The sequence below is a fragment of the Leucoraja erinacea genome, chromosome 11 (assembly GCF_028641065.1).
Source record: "Leucoraja erinacea ecotype New England chromosome 11, Leri_hhj_1, whole genome shotgun sequence".
In the NCBI taxonomy this organism is placed as follows: Eukaryota; Metazoa; Chordata; class Chondrichthyes; order Rajiformes; family Rajidae; genus Leucoraja; species Leucoraja erinaceus.
The window spans coordinates 26,597,628-26,607,291 of record NC_073387.1 but is presented as its reverse complement, the minus strand read 5'-3'; the positions used below and the strand labels follow the sequence as shown (position 1 = coordinate 26,607,291).

Genomic DNA, 9,664 nt, shown 5'->3' with positions numbered 1-9,664 from the left:
TAAAGAGCAAAGCTTCATCGTTGCAGCAACAACACACCCCACGCCTTTGTAGACAGTAAACAGTTCACTGAAGTTGGTGGCAGCATGAAAGTTGGACAGAGGAAAATCCGAGACCCAAGTCGAGCTCAGGGAAAATATGGGACCATCTATAAGTTGGCAATAATTACACTTGTTGGTACTAATGATAATGACAACATGTGTTTGGGTCATGTGTTGTACGAAGATAGCATTTTCCCTTGATAAGGATGAAAGGGGTCTTAGTGGCCTTCCAACACACAAATGGATGAGATCTAACCATGTAAAGCTGTACAATGCTAAGGATCCAAGCACAGAAATTGTCCAGAGTTGTTTTTCAGGGCAGGCTCAGTATTATGGCCAGGAATGGCTTTCGGGACGTAAAGACATCTGGGGGCATCTAGACAAGATGGAGCACCTTATGGAAAGGATGCTCCATCATGACGTTTTACAACGCGAGTACTATATTCATGGGCCACCCCATCAGCCCGCGGCAGCAACCTCCAGCAGAGCTCTATACAGGGAAGACCCGTAACAAACAGGAGGAACCATTCCTCCGCGGGTCTACATGGGGGCCCATACCAGCAGCGGCATGTCAAGGGCTGCTGAAGCCTCCATCATGCAAGAGGAGGGAGAGCCAGGGCAGGATGGCACTGACCCTGAAGTTGGAGGTATTACAGAAGAGCATACCCCAAGGCACGTGAGCATAGCTCCAGGTGTGCCGGATGTGGAATGCAAATTTGCCATACCGGCATGAACTGGTGAGGCAATGGAGGAATCTGGCTAACAGCATCAACTATATGACCTCTCACCAGTTCCAAGAATGAATAATGGCAGAACACCTGTAAATTGTACCTGACTCAGAGTGCCCACCGTGTCTGGGGGGAAATGGGTGCAACCATGCGATCGCAGGAACTAAGGCTGCAGAAATTATTAAAACTAATCAGATCGGGCATTACGGCATTTTGGGCGGTCAGTCGAAGGGGCACCACTAGTAGACCCACAGCAGGATACATTGTGCCTGGTGTGTAACGCCCACTTCGAGATTAACGTGCCCTTCGCCCCCGGCCCTCATAATCGCAAAGATCATATGCTAGTTCTAGTCTTCTCTAAGTCTTACTAAGTTACTTCGACTGCTGTTATCTGTGCTTTCACACCACTGCTTTGAAGATTGATACGCATGCGGACTGGCGGGGCTTCTTCACGTAATCGCTCACCGTAACTCCTCATAAAATAAAGATCAAACTTCAAACTGGTAAGTTCTCATTTAATCTTACTATTTTCCATTCCATTTGCATTTCTTCAGCAAATGAAACAGTCTGTCTTTGCATGCCGCAAGACCTAAACAATATCCAGCCAAGGGTAGACACAAAGTGCTGGAGTAACTCAGCGGGTCAGGCAGCATCTCCAGAGAAAAAGGATAATTTTTACACATCCAGCCAAGAGAGATAAAAGTGGCAAACAACATTAGTGCCACAAAACTGCTAAACAATGGTCATCTCCAACAAGGCAGCATCTAACCACTGCCCCTTCACATTCAATGACAGTACCATTGCAAAGTACCCTTGATTGACATTCCGCAATTCACCATATATGGGCCTCTCTCCCTGACAATATCCCAAACACGGCCAAGCTTTAATGTCCTTCAAAAGCTTCACTGCCGCAGCATGAAATAATCCAGCCTCTCCCATGCAATGTCATTCAGTAAAAGCTGATACTTGGCACCACAGCATAATCCACCAAAGCATTCATTAACTGGCTGCTTAAGGGCCTGTCCCACTTACGCAACCTTGGCTCACAAATTACGCGACCTCGTGGTCGCTTGAGGCGTACGGGCACCATATGGCCTTGCGGGGCTGGTCCCACTTAGAAGTACGGAGTTGTGCGGGGCTGGTCCCGACATCGCGCGGGGCTCCGAAATTCTGGCAGTGGCCGAAATCTTCACGTGCCAACGGCCTGTCGGCACGCAGGCACATTGCAGTCGTACGCAGCGTCTTGACGTCGTATGCAGCGTCTTGATGGCGTACGCCTAGTGTGTGGTGTTGTGCGATGACGTCACCGCCTGGCGTGGCGTTGCGTGATGACGTCACCGCCCGACGCCGTGCGATGCCCCAAATTCAGCCGGCCCGCCTCCTGCCCAGCTGATTGGTAAGCATGATGCAAATGACGTCACGCGCGAACTAAGCGCGTACTTAGCGTGAACTTCGCGTGAACTCCGCTTCCGTTTGGTCACGCCAAACGTACGCAATCGCATGCAAGTGGGACAGGCCCTTTAGTGTGTCACAAGAGACACTAAAGAAACTCAACACTAAGAACATAAAAATATCCACTAACATAACAATCTATATCCTCCAAGTGGTTGGCCGAACGAACGATGACAACATCTTCTGTCATTACAAGGAATCCTACTTTAATGCCAATGTGCATTTGTATTAAATGCATGACTTAGTTTCTCAGATGAGCTTGACTGTTTTTATATTCATTTAATTTCCATATCAGCCTTGTTCTTTATTTTGAAACCAATCAAATGGATTTTAAATGCGATCCAGCTGAACCCTGCAACAAGGATCACGAGAGATACAAAGAACTGCAGATTCTGGAATTTTGTGTGAAATACAAAGTGGTTGATTGAATGAATGGGTCAGGTATCTCCAGAAGGAACCCACAGGCAACATTTTGGGTCAGTTCAACCTTCTTCAGATTGATTTTAGTAAGGGGAGTGACAATAGACAATAGACAATAGGTGCAGGAGTGGGCCATTCGGCCCTTCAAGCCAGCACCGCCATTCAATGTGATAATGGCTGATCATCCCCGATCAGTACCCCGTTCCTGCCTTCTCCCCATATCCCCTGACTCTGCTATTTTTAAGAGCCCTTTCTAGCTCTCACTTGAAAGCATCCAGAGAACCCGCCTCCACCGCCCTCTGAGGCAGAGAATTCCACAGACTCACCACTCTCTGAGAGAAAAAGTGTATCCTCGTCTACGTTATAAATGGCTTACTCCTTATTCTTAAACTGTGGCCCCTGATTCTGGACTCCTCCAACATCGGGAACATGTTTCCTGCCTCTAGTGTGTCCATAGCCTTCACAATCTTATTTGTTTCAATGAGAGTTCCTCTCATCCTTCTAAACTCCAGAGTGTACAAGCCCTGCTGCTCCATTCTCCAGCATATGACAGTCCCGCCATTCTGGGAATTAACCTTGTAAACCTACGCTGCACTCCCTCAATAGCAAGAATGTCCTTCCTCAAATTAAGGGACCAAAACTGCACACAATACTCCAGGTGTGGTCTCACTAGGGCTCTGTACAACTGCAGTAGGATCTCTTTGCTCCTATATTTGATTCCTCTTGTTATAGCGAAAGAAGGTGCGGTACAAAGCCAGGTAAATTCACAACTCTCTGGGTGAAAAAGTCTTAAATGACCTCCCCTTTATTCGAAGAATGGGTGACGTTTCTGGTTGAGACCCTTCTTCTGACCCGACCCGAAACATCACCCATTCCTTCTCTCCAGAGATGCTGCCTGTCCAGCTGTTTGTGTTTATCTTCGGTTTAAACCAGCATCTGCAATTCCTTCCTACACAATTGTGTTATCTACACAAAAGGTGTCCTTGCAAGGCTGGGAGGAGCTGTAGTCAAAGTAACTATAGGAGTCATTGAGTTTGTAGTAGACATCAGTCGATTGTCCCTTGTGATATAGGCAAAGAAATCAAAATAGGGAAGAAAGGTGTCAGAAATGGACCAAATGAAAAGTGGGAAGTTGATAAAATCAATGAGTTGTGCATGGGTGAATGAGGAAGTCCTGATGCCATCGTCGATGTAGTGGAGAAAGAGTTGTGGGATGGTGCCCATGTATGTCTGGAACAAGGACTGTTCACCATAGCCAAAAAGAGCAGGCATAGCTGGGGCTGGTAAAGAAAGTGAGTGGAGTGAGAAGAGAAGTTGTTGAGGGTGTGGCCAAGTTACGCCAGGCAAAAGAGAATGGAACTGATTGGGTCTCTGTTCAAGGATGAAACGGAGGGGCCTGAGGCCCTCAATAGAGATGATACAATAGAGCACCTACAATAGAGATGATACAAATGTGCGTGGAGTAATAGAAATCTCCAACCACATACTGAGCTGTGCTGTCAAAAATCATTGTTTAACCTTAAAAAAGAGTGATGCAATAGAAAGACTTTAAACTCTGATTCTATTACTGTACAAGTCTGCAATAGCACCATACATTGTACGGTCGACTCTGGCCCAGTGGTTTTCCCAGGCTAATAACTGCAGTACATCAGCAAGATGTGCACAGAGCTCCACACTCTGGCTGGTACATTTTAAACATCTTGACAACACACACAAGATTTCCCTCAAGCATTAAAAATATGTTCAGAAAATATATAAGAGCACCTATGAGAATGAAATGTATCAGGTGGAATGACTTTTGGGACATTGATGTATGCTAGCCATTATTTTTGGCCAAATGTTGACTGCCCTCAATAAAGGGATGTTAGTTGGTGGCACCACCTCTGTTATTTATCTTTGAAAGCAACGACTTCAAACAATCTACAGACACCACTGATCGAAAAGCCATGCACTACTTTTATCCAGACTTTACATCAGATTTACTACATACAGTGGGTCAGACACCAGTGATACTACTTCAAGATTTGGCTACTTCAGCCAAAAATTCGGTCTGAGGTATTCAAGCATCCACGTCTCATTATGAACTCATTGATGGATTTCTCCCCCTTCTATAGATTCAATGGGACCAATCCCACCTACAGAGAAAACACTCTAGAAGAGCAGCTGGAGCTCTAATTAACTTTAGGATACTCCTCTTAAATTGGAGTGATATCCCTCCCTACAAGACGTTGCTGCTAGATACACCATCAAGAATCTGTGACAAGAGTTATGGGCAAAACTTGGGATCTACATATCTGCCTTGAGGTTTTCATGAATGCCTGAGGATAAGGAGGGAAGATTTATTTCCAGCTACGACATGAATGATTTCTGTAAAATGGCATGGAAAAAGAATGCTGTGGTTTCAACACGAAAAACATCTGCACTTCCTGGACTTGGTCTAGGAAAGCCTTTGGTAATAGAGACAATGGTCAGAATGTAAAAGGCCTCTCCCTTCTCAATCTCAAGAGTCAAGAGTGTTTTCTTGTCATACTAGACTAAGTGGGACCTGTTGGGTCCCGGTCACACAGGAAGCTTGGTCCTCCAACGCAATATTCCACCACTCACCCATTGCCCCAACTGCACGGGCACACCTCATTTCCCCTCATCCCTAACACTCTTCTCTTCACCCCCCTCTTCTTTCCCCTCTCCTCCTCCCCTCCACAATCCCTTCCTCGCCTTTCTCTCCTCTCCTTTCCACTACTCTCAATCATTCCCACCCTCCATAACTCCTCTCCCCTCCCTACCACCTTTCTATCCCACTATCCCCCACTTTCCCACTCCTCACCTCCCCCACTGCTCTCCGCTCTCTCTACGCCCCACTCCATGCCTCCCCTTGCTCTACTCCCCCCTTCCTCTCCCTCTATTCCCCCTCCTCCCACAATCTCCCTCCTCCTTCTTCTTTCCCTCTCATCCTACCCTTCCCCAATCCCTCCCTCACCTCTCCTTTACCCTACCCTCAGTCACTCCCTCCCTCCATAATTCCTCTCCCCTCCCTATTACCCTCCTCTCCCTCTATCACCTCTCCTCCCCCACTCTCCCTCCCCAGGATCTTGATGTCAAGTCAAGTCAAGTTTATTTGTCACATACACATGCGAGATGTGCAGTGAAATGAAAAGTGGCAATGCTCGCGGACTTTGTGCAAAAAGACAAACAAACAAACAACCAAACAAACTATAAACACAATCATAAACACACACATATTATTTTACATATTAAATATTGGAAGGAAAAACGTTCAGTAAAGTTAGTCCCTGGTGAGATATTAGTTTACAGTCCGAATGGCCTCTGGGAAGAAACTCCTTCTCAACCTCTCCGTTCTCACAGCATGGCAACAGAGGAGTTTGCCTGACCGTAGCAGCTGGAAAAGTCCGTTGCAGGGGTGGAAGGGGTCTCCCATGATTTTATTGGCCCTGGATGTTGCCAATCCTCTCCCTTCTTGCGTGCCCCGGAGGAGCATCAGTCGACAGCACCCTCAGAGCCAGGCCTTGGATCAGCCCAGAAGCACCAGCTGCTACGGCCTCGGTGGCATGTGGGTGGGGGCCTGTGGGCGGGGGGGGAGGGTGTGGATAGATCGGAAAAAAGACGTGGAAAGAGCCATGGGGAAAGAGGGGGTATCACGAGGGAGGGGGAAGGAGTCAGCGAGGGGGACCCGAGGGGAAAGGGCTGGAACTGCAAGGCGTTGTGATGACGGTGTGTTGTGGGCACTGGATGCTCTCCTCCACCGGGATCAGATTCACCATTTGGCGACATTGCCGGGCTGGGCCACTTCCAGTCCCTCCGAAAAAATTGTGTCCGGTTGGAGACCTCCACCGGCCTCCCTCAGCTCCAGTAAAGAAACAGTGGCACAGGAAGGGGCGGACCGTCACGGGGAGTGACAGGAGAAGAGACTAATCCACGTGGTGCTGACTGGCAGAAGAGGAGATCGATCAGTGCATGCTCAGTTTTTACGATTTTTAAACCTCGCTAACCTTTTCATTATACCATCAATCGGAACAAAACTTGGTGCATTCATAGCACAGAAGACCGGCGAGTGAGCTGGTGAATCGTATACCATAGTTTTATCGTGTACCATTTTTGCGTAAATAGAAAAACCGAGCAAACCGGAAGCGCACAAGATCAGAGCTTTAGTTATGTACAGATGTCCCAGATAGAACAATGTAATTCTTATTTGCTGCAGCACAACAGAATATGTAAACATAGTACACTCTAAATAATATTATAAACGAGGGGAAAAAAAGTTCAGTGTGTATATATATATATATATATATATATATATACACACACACACACATAGTCACAAGTACACACTCATAAAATAAACAATTGTAGTACTATAATAATATTAATAATAATAATAATAATAATAATAATAATAATAATAGTTTATATATTTTAATTGTTTATTCAGAGCTTATTTGAGATTGTTGTGTTTAATAGCCCGATGGTGCAGGGAAGTAGCTGCTCCTGAACCTTGAAGTTACAGTTTTCAGGCTCATGTAACTTCTTCCCGATGGCAGAGGTGAAATGAGTGTGTAGCCAGGAAGGTGTGGGTTTCTGATGATGCTGGCTGCCGTTTTGAAGCTACAACCCCGATAAATCCCTTCGATGGTGGGGAAGTCAGAACTGGTGAAGGTTTGAGCTGTGTTCACAACTTTTTGTAGTCTTTTTCGGTCCTGGGTTTTCATGTTGCCGAACCAGGCCATGATGCACCCAGTCAATATGTTCTCTACTGTAAAATTTTCTTTATTCTCCTTTATTAGCCTCCATAACAAAAAGTCACCAATAGTTACAATAAGAAGCTCTCAGTCTTGAGACACTTCCTGCATTCTTGTATAATAAACCAATTCCAGTCGTAGAAGGTAAGTTAATGGTTTACGAGGCCAAGACGGATTTCTGCTCTGTGTAAGACGGGGTAGCAATCACGGCAGTATGATTGGTTGTGCTTGTTGCACTGGTGGCCTTCATGATTCCAAACTCTAGGACACTCTTTCCATCTTCCAAGCCATCCAGGCACATTAGGGAATTTGTCTTTCAATCATACACAAAATATCAACATTACTGGCAATGTCAGCATTCATTGTTTGTCCGTTATTGCCCCTGTATAGAATGAGTATTTGAGAACAAACTACACAATTTGATCTGGAGTTACAGTAGGCCAGATTTAGTAAGGATTGCAGATTTCCTGAATCAGAGAGATTAATTAATCAGGATTAATGAAGATAGCCAGGGACATGACAGGGTAGAAAAGATGGAAGGGTCTTAACCCAAAATGTCACTTATTCCTTTGCTCCAGAGTTGCTGTCTGACCCGTTTACTTCAGTCTACGATTTAAACCAGCATCGGCAGTTCCTTCCTACAGATTAATGAGCCAGATGGATTACATGACATGCTTTAGTGGTTACCATTATTGATACAGTTTGTTTTTTTCAAATTCCATATTTATTATTTGGCTATTTTGGCACTTGGTTCACCTGAAAAGGGTACTTTTATAACAACTAAACAGGTTTGCTTCTTAATAGACAGACAACTCACAAATGTTTGGTAGACCAGTTCAAAACTTTACTTATTATTGACCGATGGAAGTGGCGGGAACTCCAGTCAAGTGAACAATACAGACACTTCACTGTCCTCATTCCACTTCTCCAAATAACAGAATTACATCATATTATATAGTGTTTTTTTTGTCACCTTAGCACATTCCACAAACATTAGTCATGGTCAGATCACATCAAAGGCATTTTGTCATATGGTACAATATATCTTACATATTAAAGACATTGGCCATTTGTCAATACCCCTTAGATCAATCTAGCTTCCTCTCTCGTCACTTCCCCCCTTACAGACATCGGACATTTGGTGCAAGGCATTTTACATATTAAAGACATAAGCCATTTGCCAATACTCCTTAGATCAATCTAGCTTCCACTCTCATCACTTCCTCCCTCACAGACATCAGACATTTGATGCAAGGCATTTTACATATTAAAGACATCAGCAATTTGTCAATACCTCTTAGTGAGATCAATCTAGCTTCTTCTCTGCTTCCTCTCTCGTCAAATGGTAGACAAATGTTATAGTTATTCATTATCTCAATACACAGCAAGCCTAAACTTGCCTTTCTATATTAATCTACTGGAGGAAAGCCTAATTTGAGACTAAATATAAGCTGTAAGTTAGCCAAGGAACCAATTTAATATCTTCTTATATATTTAACTTAATTCAGCCATATCACACCCATAGCTGATTGATACTCTGCAGTTATCCTAACTAAGCCTGAAATGTATTCAGAGGTTTGGAATACGTGGAACATGACACATGACACAAGGCAGAACTATTGCACATGAAGTCTAAATTTAAATTGCCTTGGCAAGAACAGTTTTGAGACCTGAGATGATCATTTTAACGGAAAAGGGAAGAAGTAACTGATAAGGAACTATTTGTAAATGAAAAACTCAAGATTCTAGAGATCTAAAATAGCACAAAAATGATGGGTAACCGCTTTACAGAGCACCTGTGTTCAGATTGCAAGAGTCGTCTTCTTTTTGTGGCCACTTGTTACAAATGTTGATCTCGCTGTCATCGTCTGCCCTGAAAAGGATGCAAGCTTTCGGCGACAATCAGTGGAAGCCATCACGTCGCAATAAATGATGGTGGTAGCAGAGTTAGTCAAGTCAAGTCAAGTCACTTTTATTTATATAGCACATTTAAAAAACAACCTTCGTTGGCCAAAGTGCATTACATTGGTATAAGGATAGTATAACAAACAACAGTGGTTCAAAGATTAAATACAAACATCACTACATACATATAGCCCTCGTTAGCTCAGGATACTTCCAGTTTCCAGCCCCGCGATGTGGGCGCTTCTGCTATGGGGCCAGATTGCATGAGCTTCTCACTACCTGCCACTTTAATTCTCATCCTACTCCCACTCTGATCTCACAGTCTGTGTTTTCCTGCATTGTTACAATGAGATCCAAAGTAACATT

At 44.6% G+C, this 9,664-nt stretch overlaps 1 pseudogene; it reads left to right on the top strand.

Moving 5' to 3' along the window:
- Positions 1-210: 210 nt before the first annotated feature.
- Positions 211-351, top strand: LOC129701922 (U6atac minor spliceosomal RNA; annotated as a pseudogene).
- The last annotated feature ends 9,313 nt before the right edge of the window (positions 352-9,664 follow it).